Genomic DNA, 14,214 nt, shown 5'->3' on the forward strand with positions numbered 1-14,214 from the left:
AAGAAACTCCTAGGGCATCAATGAAAGTGTTTCCAGTGGGCGTGGGGACACCCCACCCTGGATGTGGGAGGCGCCATTCCATAGACTGGGGTCCTGTTGTGAAGAAAAGGGGAGAGTTCAATTTGGGCGACTATTCCCCCATTCACAGTGCCTGGTCTGCTGAGAGGAGAGCAAGAAGCCTCACATGGCTGTGCCTTCCAAACCACCGCAGAATGTCTCTCTCTAAATCACAAGCGAAATGACCCCTTCCTCCTCTAGCGTCACGTGTTTGGTCACAGTGATAAGTAATACAAGTCTTGTTTATATAAAAAGTAATGCCCAGGCAGAGAAGGCAATCACGGGAGGGCGGCGGGGGGAGGAGTGTGGGAGGGACGAGGGGAGACAAAAGGATGTATACATGTTTCTGTCGATGCGGATTTATGGGATGTTTCTGGAAGCTATCTAGGTGACAGTAATGATTTGCTCGCGGAAGCATTCTCAGGGGAGCAGGATTCTGACCACTCACTAAAGGTTTGGGGAAGACAACTCTGCGACAGGGGAGTGGGCTGTAGGGTATTGGTTAGTGTTTCTGGGTTCCATATCTTTAGAAGAAGGAGGAAAACAGGATTGAACAGGGACTGTGGAATAGTCTCAACACAGGAAGCCCTCAGCAAACCCCATAGAGAGTTCCAGGTCTGGGAGGGCCCTTGGGAGTTGTTTCATATTAAGAGGTCCTTGATAGATCCTGGTATCATTTAGCCAATGGGTGAGCTTGTCCAAGAAAGTGGGTATAGCCTAGAAAGTGAATCCTCACTTGACACAATTTTGAGGAGTTCTAAAGTGCAGCAGCCTGCCACACTGAGTCCATGTCTGTAACAAGCCCCACCCCTCTTAGGTCCATGACAATTTAAATTCATCATAAATCTTCTTAGAGCTTTCAGAACCACTGAATACAGCTAAGAACAGCTCTGGGATTTGGCCTTGCTTTTACTTGGTCATGGCTGTCTATACTAAAGTCCTGACCAATGTCATTTAATTGCTGACCTTGGACTAGGAGTGTAGCTTGGTAGTAGATAGAGCACTTGCCTAGCATAGGCAAGGTCCTGGGTTCAATCCCCTAGACCGATAGAAAACCACCCCCACCACAGAACAATCTGCAGGTCTTTCTCATGAGCTTAATTTGTGCTAAGACAATTTAAAAAGACAGCAATGTCACCTGTACCAGAAATTTCACTGTGTTTTGTTTTGTTCTGTGTGTGTGTGTGTACTGTTTGTAAACCCTGCCTCCATCCATTGTTAAAAATTCTTGGTAAAGGGGTTTAAAATCCTCTGGTTAATTTGCCTCAAGCTTTTGGGAATTAAGGGGCTATTGAATTGTTCCTTACAGAAACCTCATTCATTAATAAAAAACCGCTGCCTCCCTGAAGCAAGGAAGCACACCGTCTTACAGTGCTTTAATATCAATCATTGAGCTGGTTCGCTTTGCTAGCTCAGTCCAGGGCTGAGTGATTTGGAAATAACGCAGCTGGGCGGCTTTGCGGGAGCAGACCACGTTGTGAATGAGTTGATCTGGAGGATCAGGATACTATCAAAGCAGAATGGAACCCGGCCTCCCTTAGGGAAGCAAATCACACAGCTTGAGAGGTGGACAAGGGAACAAGGACTTCTGAGGCCGCTGGTTCAGCAGGATTGGTTCTGGTGCTGGGCGGCAGCAATACTTGGTTTCAAAGCAACCTTTATCCCCTCATAATTCCCTAATCCTTGTTGTTATGTGAACCAGGGCACATTTGAAATGCACACGCCAAGATTAGAGTCAGGATGGTCTCTTGAGTAAAGCAGAGGCGCTCAATGGAAGCACGGGACGGACGTGGAAGAGAGTCACCCCTCACATTGTGCAAAACTCCTTGAGTTCTGATCAGAAGAGAAATGCCTACAAATCGGTGAAACATCAGTGCGGTTAAAGTTCTAAGAACTAATAAAGTGGCTTTGTTCTGCAGGGAGGACTGCAGTAGGAGGAAGGCCTCGTGGGGCAGTAATAGATTTGCTGGTGTTGGTTAGACTCAGAAACAGGGGACTTCTCTTCAAGCTGGTTTCAGACCGTCTTATCTCATACCAAGAAGAAAGAAGGTGTCTATTCTATTTGTCCATTTCAAAGATCAGCGATTGCTGAGTGGGCTATGGCGATGCATTTGTCAGAGTGTGGCCAGAGTTTAGGAAGCTGAGGTAAGGAGTATTAGGAAGGCAAGGCCATCCTGAGCTTCAGAGCCAGAACATGTTTCAAAACAGAGCAAACAAATTCCAGCTGCAACAGAAAGACTGGGTGGTGGGGGGTGGGGTGGCTAATGGCCATGCTAGGGTGGTAGAAACCATTCAGGTCAAACCTGACAGTTGCCTGTCGACCAGATACAAGCTCACACTGAGTGCATTTATTGGCTGAGGAGACACTGTCAGGAAGTACTTTTCAGTTCCGTCGAGGCAGAATTGACCCAGAAGTTACACAGGGTTGACATGTATCGTTGAACGCCTTGGCCTCTGTGAATCTATCGCCACCATCAGGGAACCTGCTTGTCACCCAAGGTCCCCATGCGCCTCTGGAAAGCCTCCCTTTGCTTTCCCACCCTCTCTAGTCAAATCCAGTCTCTGCTCTTTCTCACTGTGCTTTGTATTTCAATCTCCATCTGCTGTATGAAGAGGCTGGACTCTTAGGGAGAAGGGGCTGCCTTTTTCACGCACAGTCATTCTTTTGAGGTTCATCTGTACTCTTGTGTGTATCTATCACTCATTCTTTTGTATTGCCAAGTAAAAGTGCTCCTTTTTATGAGCATACCATCATTTTTTTTTAAAAAAATTCTTTCTTTCTTTTCTTTCTTTCTTGGTTTTTTTTTTTTTGTTTGTTTTTTTTTTTTGTTTTGTTTTGTTTTTTTGTTTTGTTTTTTTTTGTTGTTTTTTTTTTTTTCTTTTAGCTTTTCAAGACAGGGTCTCACTATGTAGCTCTGGCTGCCTTGGATCTCTATGTAGACCAGAATGGCCTTAAACTCAGAGACCTCATCCTCCTGAATTCGGGGGGGTTTAAGGGCGTGCACCACTACTATCTGGCTATTTCTTTATCCATTTCTTCGTTGGTGACTACTTTCCAGCTAATATGAACATTCATAGGCAAACCTTCGCATGGCCGTACATCTCCTCTCCTCTTCAGTACGTGCAGGAGTAACAGGGTCATATGGTGGATAGAGAGTTCCTTTTCTATGAAACTGCCAAGCTGCTTTCAGAGCAGCCACCTCGAGTTATCTCTCCCCCAGCAGTGCAGGAGAGCTGCCCCACTGGTTCTGCTTCCTCGCTAACACCTACTGGGGAGAGCATTTTAAAACTCTGTCACTCTGGTAGGTGGAACAGAACAATACCTAGTGAGCAGATAAATAAGGCCTCCTGGAAGTTCTGTGATGCCCAGGGCAAGACTTTGACCCTGTTAAAGCCAGTAAAAAGGGGACTGCCTGGGTAGACGTGGGACTCTGGGCATTCAGCCTGACAGACAAAATGAATTTCAGTCCCACTTGGATCCTCTTCATGGTGTGGTTTTTTTTTTTCAAGGCACACAGAAGCCAAACAAATGCTTATTTCACAAGCTGAAGAGAAATCTAGAAACCAGAATTCCTACCACAGCTGGTTAGTTGGGGGAGATTAGAATCAGCATACTTTGGACACAAAGGTTCAAAGAGAAAAAAGCCTGGTCCAGGTATCAGGTCCAGGTCACCACCGCAGGTTAGACCTGGGGGTAGGTCACAGTGTCCCAGGCACCAGGAAAAGTGGGGGAAAGAAGAGTGAGTGAGAGGGGAGCGCCGTTCATCTGTAGTCTCAGCTCTCTCCAGCGGTGAATGAAGAGGAGCAGGAGTTCTGTGTAATCCTGGCTACGCAGCAAGTTTGAGACCAACCTGTGCTACAGGAGACCATCTCACAAACAAAACAAACGTAAAACTGAACGGAGAGGGACATTTTGAAGGCAGATTCTAGCAAGAGGGTCCGAGAGGCTGACGAGGGAGGATAACCCAGAGGTGGATACTCACCTCAGCCTTACAAAGCTATGCTTGGACCCAATGGTTTCCATCCCTCTAATTCCTCCCCGATCTAATCCCTGCTGCCCAAATACTCATAGGTATGGGAAATGGCTATACTTGAGGAGAAGTATAGGGGAATTATAGGTGTATCAGGGGCTAGAAATTGGGCTTTGGTAGGAAAATTCAAGCCTGGTTTTGGATGATAACAAGAATAGACAGCCTAAAACAATCACTCTGACACTGTACCTTATTCCTTATTAGTATATTCTCTCTCTCTCTCTCTCTCTCTCTCTCTCTCTCTCTCTCTCTGTGTGTGTGTGTGTGCTTTATGGAAGAGTGAGCCATCTCGTCAGCTTCTTTTTGCTGAATTCTTAAGGAAGAGGAATTTGATAAGTAATTCTAAACGCCCGTCATATGGTAAAGGAATCTGTGATTATCTGTAAATTATATCTAATGTTATGTGTCTGGAGAAGAAGGGTAACATTTATCCATTAAAATAAGTGGAAGTTCTAAAAATTCATTGAGTAGGGATATAACTTAAACAACACAAAACCAAACCAAACCTGCACAAATATGTATTCTTTCCCTACAACCCAAAGTCTGAGGATTTAACCCAGAGAGACACAGAACTTTACGTTAGTGTCTATTTAGGGAGTTTTAAGCCACTTGGTGTGGGTTATGGGAACTGAACTCCGGTCTTCTAGAAGAGCAGCAAAGTGCTTTTAGCTGCTGAGTCATCTCTCCAGCACCTAGAGTTCCTTTGAAGAAATGTTCTTAATGGTGGTTGTGGGAGCACATACTGGTAGGATTTGCTGAAAGAGGCAGAGACAGGAGGATTCAAGTTTGAGGTCAGCCAAATAAAATAGGAATAATAATAATAAAAAAACCAATAGAAAAAGAAACAACAAAAAAACGTTTTTAATTTAACATGCTCCCAGTTGCAGACTGTTGCCTACCCAACTTCCTGAAGACCTACTGGCTTTACTTAGCAGTTTACTCAGTTTATGTAGCTCTTCAACTTGTAATTTGGCAGGGTTCAGCAGGGATGTGTGTCTTTTCTGCACCGAGGGTCAGGAAGGGAAATTCATCCAGCAGCTGGAAGATCCACTTGGGAATTGCTCATTCACCTGGCTGACAAGGTGATAGGAGCTGTCTGTGGGAGCTCAGTCATCACCCAGGGCACAGGTCTCTGTGTGGATTTCTCTAAGGACTGTTTGGGGTTCACCAGGTATGGTGGTGGGTTCCAAAAGTGAGTGTCCCACTTCAGTACCAGGAGTGGGAACTGCTCATCTTTCTTTTAACATTTATTTCCTGAGTGTGAATGCGTATGCGTTCACTCACGTGTGCCTTAGCACGCACGTGGAGGTCAGAGGACAATTTGTGGGAGTTGGTTCTCTCCTTCTACTTTGTGGGTTCTGGGGATTGAACTCAGGTTGCCAGGCTTGGCAGCAAGTACCTTTATTCCCTGAGTCATTTTACTGGTTCAAGAACTGATAACTTGGTAAGTCCTGGCTCTGGAAACCCATGTTGTGTCTGCTGCATCCTGTTAGTTAAGTTGTCATAGATCCAAGCTGCAAGAGGGGGTGCATAGACCTTACTTTTTTTTTTTTTTTCTAGGAGGACTTGCGAAGAACGTGGGGACTATACGCTAAAATATGCAGAAAACACAAATGTAGGTTCTGTGAGCTTTTACTGATTAAACTTATGTTGTTCATTTGGCACCCAGGAACCTTCTCTGGCCATCTTGCAGTCACTGCTCAGGGTTAACTACCATCTTCAAACACTATCACAAGGAAGTCTTTTGAGCTGTTTATTCTGTGCTAGAAGATGGGGTGGCAACATCCCTAGCCTGTTCCCAGCAGATGCTGCTAGCTCCCTGTCTCTTAGCTGTGACAACCAAAACCAGCTCCAGAGATTATCAGATGTTCAAAGGGATGATGATAACATGGGAACCCATCCCCCTACCTAGAGGAGACAATCCCATGTAATCATCGGAATGTAAGTTTCATGTGAACGTAGGGTCTTTTTGGTTTATTCTGGTTTTGAATGACTCCTGGGACCCTGTCTAGATTACCTGTTGGTTGAATTAATTAAATGGCAATTTGGAAATAGCCAACTTTGAAATAGTTTGAATAGTTTTTAAGCCAACTGGATTTTTAATCACAAGTCATTTGACTGGTTATAGTTAGCGATGTCCGATGTACGGAGGTGGCATTGATATGAAATACATTTGCCTCTGACAGGAAGCCATCTTGGTTAACTGTTTCATGTCCCAACGTGAAATATGTACCATGGAGATAGAAAAGATTGCGATTGGCCAGACACAGAGGCTCTGACCTGTGACTGTGCCAATAATCTAGAGTGTCAATAATCAAGGCCCAAACTGCGGTTGTAATTGCTGTTGTAGTTTTGTGAATCAGCATGGTACAGGAGGCGCTGGGTTCTGGGTAACTAGAACAAGATAGGGGAAGAGTGGACTGTAACAGGGAAGACTTAGGGAGCTCTTGCTCAACAGTAGCGTTGTGTGACAAAATTTCCCCTAGGGAGACAGCACAAGTCTATTCACCACAGACACCGCCAGGTCTAACTTAGTGAACTAATGACCTTTATTGGGGCTACTTAAAGGAATATGGGTGAGGGCTTCCTTACAGGAGAAGAAATGACTCAAAGACAGCTACATCACCAAAGCCCACCCCAGCAAGGGCGACAGCTCACAAAGGTGGTAACCTGGAATGGAACACTGAGTGGCCTGTGGGTTGGTCTAAACCTCTTGCAGGCAGCTGTAGCTTTACTGCTTCTGAGGTGGGACTCTCAGATTTTATTGTTAACAATAAAATGCAGGGTGGGGCCTAGTGAATCTGGAGATTTTCAGGGACTTGGAGCTATTTTGAGTCGTTTACCTTTTGACTTAGGGAGCATCCCTGAAGGACGGACTGATTCAGTCTAGGAGGAAACTGTTATGACAACATGTAGAAACTTGAATACTTCTTTAGGAAGATAGACATTGATACTATGTTACAGATCTCCCCATCTTCCCTCAGGGTCCAACCTCACTATGTAAATTTCCCATCGCAAAAAAATTTGCCCATCTCTACATAAATTACTTAAGGGTTACATCCCAAAATACTTTTTGGTGGGAGGATGGGATTTTTTTTTTTTTTTGGTGAGTCCTACCAGCTGTCTTTCTTTCTGAAACGTATCACTGCATTTATTCAATGGCCAGTCGTAATTATGTCAGAAAAATGAACAAGGTCACCTTACTAACACATGAGGCAATTAAAACATCCGGGCAGGATGGAAATAGAATTGTATGCCCACAAAAGCCCTTGGAGATCATATAGTCATTTAATGTGGTGATGCTACAAAAGCTCTGACCTTAGCAATGATCCTATCTTGTCACTCTGAACTGCTTCCGTTCCTGGAAGCCATGCGTGCTAAAGGTGAAATCCATGCAAGCCCTAACAGAGGAGGGTGCGACCTTGCCTGGTGGTTCAGAACAGCTAAGCGACAGGACTAGCATTTTAAAATTAGGCAATCCTGGTCGTGCATGCCGTTATATTTTGTTTTGTTTTGCTGCATTCCTTTAGTCCCAGCACTTGGGAGGTAGAGGCAGGAGGATCTCTGTGAGTGTGTGGTCTGGTCTACATCATGACCATGCTATCCAGGGCTACGTTGTAAGGCCTTGCCTCCAAAATAAATTTTAAAATTAATTCTTGCAGAGTTTCATGCAATGTATTTTGATCACTTTCATCCAAAGCTGTCCCCCACAACTCTTCCCAAGTATACTCCCTCCTCTTGACCTTTGTACGACTTTGAGGACAAATAATTTTGAGAGGATGATTGAACTGTCACATCTGACACAACACAGAACAAATACAGTCCATACAAAGGAGAGAGAGGGGCTGCAGAGATGTCTTGGCAATTAAGGGCACTTGTTCTTGCAAAGACTCAGTATTCAGGACCCCCATGGTGGCTCCCAACCATCCGTAAGTCCTGTTTTAGGGGATCGGGTGCCCTCTTCTGACCTCGCACACATGTGGTGCACACATACACATGCAGCTAAAACAAGTGTACAAGTAAAATAAAAACAAAACAAAACAACAAACACAAACTTCCCCCTCCTTTTCCTTTCCCATCCTTCTCCTTTTGTTGATGTTGATTGGTTTGATCCTGAGCCTTACCGTGCTAGGCAAATGCTCTACCACTGAGCTACACACCCAGTGGCTTCTACTCCTGGTTTACTCTCACTTGGCCAGTGTCAGAATAGAAAAAAATTCAATGTTGAGCATTGTCTTAGTTAGGGTTTTACTGCTGGGAAGAGACACCATGACCTAGGCAACTTTTACAAGGACAGCATTTACTTGGGACTGGCTTACAGGCTCAGAGGTTCAGTCCATTATCATCAAGGCAGGAGTATGGCAGCGTCCAGGCAGGGGCGTGGTGTAGGAGGAGCTGAGAGTTCTACATCTTCATCTGAAGGCTGCTAGTGGAAGACTGACTTCCAGGCAGCTAGGAGTAGGGTCTTAAGCCCACGCCCACAGTGACACACCTACTCCAACAAGGCCACACCTCTAAATAGTGCCATTCCCTTGGCCAAGCTTATACAAACCATCACAAGCATACAGGTACTTAGTGTTCAGAAGGTGTTCGGGATGGGGTGAGTCTAGGTTTTTAAGCAGAATTTGAATGTGGCTTATAAACCAATTGTGTCCATATTTCTTTTATTTTTCTATTTTCCCAAGGCTGTCATGTGTTACTCTTTCTCATTACACTGCCACACATTCATGATTTATTTCATCAGTAGTGACTAGGAAAGAGAAGTGGGTGGGGGTGTAACGATTCCCTGTGACGCAGAGAGATGAATTGGACTGGGGATATTTTTAGAATTTTTTTTTTAACAGAAGAAATCTTAAAGCAGGTGACTGCCTACTTCTCTTTCACATTTAAAGCAGAGAAAATGACCACATTTCCCATTTGGAATACTCTGAATGACACACACACATCTATTTCAGGAGATTAATTGCTCTAACTGCAGGTATCCTTTAAAAAAAATACTTGCAAAATTCCTTTCCAGAAATACAATACCCGAAGATAGAAAAATGTGTTTATACCACTGAGTACATCAGAGGACTTTGCTACCCCTGTAGTATCCACAGTAGCATTTAAAGACATGACTGGTAAGCTTGCTGTCTAAATTAGAAGTGGAAAAGGAGGGGCTGGTGAGATGGCTCAGTGGGTAAGAGCACCCGACTGCTCTTCCGAAGGTCCAGAGTTCAAATCCCAGCAATCACATGGTGGCTCACAACCATCCGTAACAAGATCTGACTCCCTCTTCTGGTGTGTCTGAAGACAGCTACAGTGTACTTACATAAAATAATAAATAAATCTTTAAAAAAAAAAAAAAAAAAAAAAAAGAGTTCAAAAAAAAAAAAGAAGTGGAAAAGGAATGGATGTGTACTTATAAATAATATATATTACACATAATATATTACATATAAATAATATATGATATAAATATATTATTTATATTATTTAATGTGCATTATTAATATATAATATATTACATATATCTTCTTCACTTTAACATAGTTATTCAAGAAAAGTTTATGCAATAGAAAGATACTGGGCTAGACTTAGAAGACGAAGGATGGGAGAGTTGGCCCAGTCCCTACTCTCAAAGAGCTTCCACTCTGAACACAGAAACATATATGCACCCTCACACATGTGCACTGATGTACTATGTTCCCATGCCAATGCCCACACACAACTAATCGCACATCTGCACATGCTCATACGATACACACATACACACTGCTGCAATACATACTTTTACATACTCATACTGAGCATATAAGCACATACACACATTAGGTGACCACGTATACACACTCACAAGCTTACATGCTTGAGAGCTGACAAAGCTTGAGGTTGTGAGCAGAGCACGGTTTTGTAAGTTAAGGAAGGGAGGAGAAAGCAAGCTGTGACAACAGTCTGAGAAAGTTATTACAGAGTTTAGTGAGGCCAGGGTGAGCAGCTTTGTGGGGTTGCTAAATATTAGAGAGTTAGGTTTTTTAGATCTGCATTCAAACGCAGTTGCCATTACTATCCACGAGAAGTGAGCACCTGTTTCAGTTTCCCTGCCTTTAACACAGAGATTATTATAGTAACAGCCTATCAGCTTTGGTATGGGGTAAAATGTGGTGACATACAGAAGCCACTTAGCAAGGGCCAGCTGTGTAGGAAGCACACAGTGTACGCTAAGTGTCTATTTTTAATGACATCCTTATTATCAGAGTTTCCAGGTAAATTACTGGTCTCCTCAGTGAGGTTAAAGTTGAGCCAAAATTGAACATGTGATGATTGATTAAAATTTACTTAAGTTCCAAAAACTTATGGAAAGTCAAACTTTGATTATAAACAACACAAACATGTAGATAGAAGAGTTTATTAACAGAAAATCTGTATCAGCGTGAATGGTATCTCACCCAGCATCATCAAACCATTCCGGAGGCCTGCAACTTCACGGTGGAATTGTCTAAACTATTATTTACCTCTATGAACACATCTCCAAAGTAGGTCAGACTTGATCATCCCATGATAGGGTACCAACAAAATCATCTGGTAGCCTTCATGGATGTGAGATAATTTATAAAGTAGGAAATAAAAGAGGCTAAAACCCATCTGAAAAGGCAGAATCTCACCAATGATCTGAGAGTTGTCCATTAATGAGGGAGGATTTGGGGGCTGTCAGCTTGGCAAAGATTAAAGCACGGATGCGGAGGGCAACAGTGTTCCACCGAGGGTGTAGTGTAATTGGCACACTCGTACATTGTTGATGGAAGTATAGACTGGAGTAAGCCATACTTCCAAAGCTAGTCTGGCAGTGTACTGGCTAGTTTTGTGTCAACTTGACACAGCTGGAGTTATCACAGAAAAAGGAGCTTCAGTTGGGGAAATGCCTCCATGAGATCCAACTGTAAAGCATTTTCTCAATTAGCGATCAAGGGGGAAAGGCCCCTTGTGGGTGGAACCATCTCTGGGTTGGTGGTCTTGGTTCTATAAGAGAGCAGGCTGAGCAAGCCAGGGGAAGCAAGCCAGTAAAGAACATCCCTCCATGGCCTCTGCATCAGCTCCTGCTTCCTGACCTGTTTGAGTTCCAGTCCTGATTTCCATGGTGATAAACAGCAGTATGGAATTGTAAGCTGAATAAACCCTTTCCTCTCCAACTTGTTTCTTGGCCATGATGTTTGTGCAGGAATAGAAACCCTGACTAAGACAGGCAGTATAGGCAAATCATTTCAGTTCAGTTTTGGTCTTATCGATTCTGCTTCCTGGATTGTATGTTAAGGAAAAGCAATCAGACAAACACACAGAGATGCTTGTATTTGCCTGCCACTGTAGGAGTGTTTATGATGACAAAACACTGGAAGCCACCTGAATGCCACCAAGTGGGAGGTATTCAATAAATTGTGACCTAAGAAGACATGGGACTCTAGCCAGCCACTGAAAACAGTTAGAGAGACTAATTAATGACAGCATTGAAAGATGATGTATACAAACCACTTAGGGCCTGCTATCTAGTGATCACTTACTGTATGCTAAGTGTCTATCTAAACTTCTCCTATTTTTCCTTTTATGGGAAATTGATTTTTTTTCTAACATAATATATCCTGATTACAGTTTTTCTGCCCTCTACTGCTCCCAGCTCCTCTCCTCTCCCCTCCCATCTGGATCGACCCCTTCCTGTCTGTCATCAGAAAATAGACAGGCTTCTATGGGATAACAATAAGAGAAAATAAAATATAATATGATAAACCAAAACTAACACATGGCAATTGGACAGAACAAACAAACAGAAGGAAGGGGCCCAGAAGAAGACAGAAGAAACAGAGACCCACTCATTTAAACACGTAGTAGTCCCATAAAAAGCACTAAACTGGAAGCCATAATATATACACAGAGGACTTGTAGGGTAAAAAGAGAGGAGAAAAATATAAATAAAATAGAATAAAAATAATAAGAAAACATTACCCCCAAACTAAAACACAAAGAACCCCAAGGCGGTGGACATGAGCCAGGGAACCTCTGAAGATACCATTGATTTCGTTTTCTATTGGTCATCTATTGCCGGGCATGAGGCCTACCCCTAAGAGTACTTTGTTCCTTCTCTGAGACTCCCTTGGAGGAAACTACACTTTCATTTGCTAGTGGGTCAGTTGGAGCTAGGCTTTGGGGTACAAGTCGGGGCAGAGGTCCACCTCTCCTTTCAGTTCTAGAACCCCAATTGGTGCAGAGACATCTTTCTGTGCATGCTGCCCCAGTCTCTGAGTTCATACGTGTGCCAGCCCTGTTATGATCTAAAGGCTTTGGTGGTAGTGGTGGTGGTGGTGGTGGTGGTGTCGGCGGTGTCAGGGTTCCACTATGTAAGCCTGGCTGTTCTTGGATTCTTAGTCATCCTGCTTCATCCTCCTGAATCTAAGATTATATGTGTGGTGTTTGATCACTTTTGGCTTTGCAATGGCCTTGTAGAACTTCTTAAACATTAGGCTTATTTTATTTTTACGTGCAGGGTGCTCTGACTGCATGCACCCCATACCCTGTGCATGCTTTGTGCTGATGGAAGTCGGAAGAGGAGTCGAACATCCTGGAACTGGAGCTATGGGACACTGTGAATTACTAGGCGACTGCTGGGAACTGAACCTGGGTCTTCTCCAAAAACCAAATGCTCTTAGCTGCCGAGCCATCTCTACAGTCCCAAATCCCTGCTTCAAGTTACTTTCTAGCCATAGGCCACGCCTATTACTTTAATGTTAAAACATTTTCTTAAGAGGTCCACTTATTTTTTTTCCCATCATATATTGGGGAAAAAAAAAAACCCTACGAGAATGTTTGCAGTTGTAAAGATAAATCTGAGTTTTTCCTTTGCTTAGTGTTTTTACTATGTAAACACAGAGCACCAGACGCCTTTATTAGGGGAGCCACAGAGGGGATTTATTCAGCTCCCTGCGCTTTGAGTTTCCTCCTCGTCCTCTGGCCATCTTCTCTACTACACTGGCTGTTTTTCATTTATTTATATTTGTTTTTTAGAAAACACTGGGGCTGGTGAGATGGCTCAGTGGTTAAGAGTGCCCACTGCTCTTCCAAAGGTCCTGAGTTCAAATCCCAGCAACCACATGGTGGCTCACAACCATCCGTAATGAAATCTGATGCCCTCTTCTGGAGTGTCTGAAGACAGCTACAGTGTACTTACATATAATAAATAAATATTAAAAAAAAGAAAACATTTTATTGATGTATCATTGACACATAAATCTGCTCATAGCTAAGGAAGAGTTTGGAAATAGGTACATATTCACGAAGCCGTAGTCATATTCTCTGTCAGGAATATAGTGAATATAGCTATCATTATAGTCTTAGCTATGTGTGTGTACACATGTGTGCACGTGTGTATGTATGTGCATGTGGAGGCCAGGGGCCAATGTCAGATGCCTTCTTCTCTTACTCCCTACCTTAATTTTTTTTTTTGTGATAGATTATCTCACTGAACCTGGAGTTTGAGGTCTAGGCCATGCTGGCTGTCCAGAGAGCCCCTGGGATCTGTCTGTCCTTCCCTCCCCGTCCCCCCAGCACTGGGGTTATAACTGTGCTCTGCCTGGCTTTTACTGGCTGCTTAGGATTGAAATCAGGTCCTCAGACATGTAGAACAGTACTTGCCCCACTGTGCTGTCTCCCTAGCCCAGCCTGAGCTTCTTAACAGGAATGAACCGGAGTGAGGAGGAACTCAAAAGGCGAGACGTTCCCTAGATTATGATTTCCGTATTTCATTTTTGAGGCGGAATCTCACCCTGTGGGTCAGGCTGGAACTAGAACCCACTTTTATGTTGTAGATGGCCTGGAGTTCATTGTAAGCCTCCCGTCTCAGCCTCAGGAATGCTGGGATCGCAGGTATCCGTTGCCATGTCTAACTTTTATTTCTTAAGATTTAATATGTATAATCCCAGCACTCGGGAGGCAGAGGCAGGCAGATTTCTGAGTTCGAGGCCAGCCTGGTCTACAAAGTGAGTTCCAGGACAGCCTATAAAGAAAAACCCTGTCTTGAAAAACAAACAAACAAAAAACAACAAAAAACCAAAACAACAACAACAACAAAAAGATTTTATATGTACGTATGTGACCTTTTGGG

Source organism: Mus musculus, chromosome 19, assembly GCF_000001635.26.
Source record: "Mus musculus strain C57BL/6J chromosome 19, GRCm38.p6 C57BL/6J".
Classification (NCBI taxonomy): domain Eukaryota; kingdom Metazoa; phylum Chordata; class Mammalia; order Rodentia; family Muridae; genus Mus; species Mus musculus.